This window comes from Aplysia californica, unplaced genomic scaffold (assembly GCF_000002075.1).
Source record: "Aplysia californica isolate F4 #8 unplaced genomic scaffold, AplCal3.0 scaffold00243, whole genome shotgun sequence".
Classification (NCBI taxonomy): Eukaryota; Metazoa; Mollusca; class Gastropoda; order Aplysiida; family Aplysiidae; genus Aplysia; species Aplysia californica.
The window spans coordinates 657,738-659,086 of record NW_004797513.1 but is presented as its reverse complement, the minus strand read 5'-3'; positions in this window follow the sequence as shown (position 1 = coordinate 659,086).

Genomic DNA, 1,349 nt, shown 5'->3' with positions numbered 1-1,349 from the left:
ATTATTATTATTATGCATATTATTATAATTATTATTATCACTATTATTATTATTATTATTTCGTTTTGTTTGATATTAAAAACTGTACACTCCATTCGTAATCTCCAAAATATAGGCGTTAAGTTCAAATACGTTCAAAAGTATAAACATAATACAGGGTATAACATTATATGACGGTAAATGCACTACAGAAATGAAACGAAGAAGTGCTAATGCTACCGACAAAGACGGTTTTCATTTTAATACCATTTGTCCTGTTTTGGAAACTAGAACCATCCAAATGGCGACAGATATAACGCAAGGAGGTTAAGACGTTATGCGTTGTCAAACTTTCTATAATAGAAAATCTAAATGGTTGTGAATGCTGGACAACGAAAATAAACTTGAGGCAATAGAAAAGTGGTCTATAAGAGGGTGTTCAGAATGTCATGAGATGAAAAGGAATCAGATGAGGTTGTGCTGAAAAGACTGCGTGGGACAGCCATTAAAAAACAATTAGGTCTAGGAAAAGACCAATACATGTACAGTTGTTCATCATCCTCATTGCATTTCTCACCCTGCACCAGGGTATATGCCACGAACAAACACTTTCCACCTTTCTCTATTGTGGGCTAGCCTCTTGATGTTATTACATGTTTTCCCACTTTTCTGTACATCAATTTCTGTGATTCTTCTCCAGGTTCCACGCGGTCTTCTCCTTGATCGTTTACCCTGTGGGTTCCAATCCAACGCTTTCTTTGTTATGCAGCTGCCTGACTTCCTGAGAGTATGTCCAATCCTTTGCCACTGCCTTCTTCCTATCTCATCTCTGACTGGGATCTGTCTTGTTTTCCTTAACACTTCCTCGTTGGTGACCCTGTCTGTCCATCTGATCCTCAGTTACGTCCTTAGACACTTGTTCAAGAAAACCTGGATCCTCTTTATGCAAGTCTGTGTGTTCCATGTCTCACTTTCATTCAACAGGACTGACTTCACATTTGAATTGAAAATCCTCAGCTTTGTTCGAAGTGAGATCTCTCTGGTCTTCCAAATCCTATTTAAAGATATGAAAGCAGCCTGTGCTTTTCCAATGCGGGATTATATTTCAGCACCTGTTCGTCCCTCTGTCAATTATGTTCCCAAGATAGCAGAAGGATTCAACGTCTTCTAGTGCATTTCCTTCTATTGTGTTTCTGTTTCTGGGTGTGCGACAGAAGCACCAAGTCGTCTGCAAAATCCAGATCATCCAACTGTGTCCATGGGGTTCACTGTATACCACTTCTGTGTCCTCTGGTAGTTTTTAATGACACTTAAAGTGACATAATGTCCTTGAACATCTTGCTTAGAGAACTTTATAAGGTGGGGGGGGG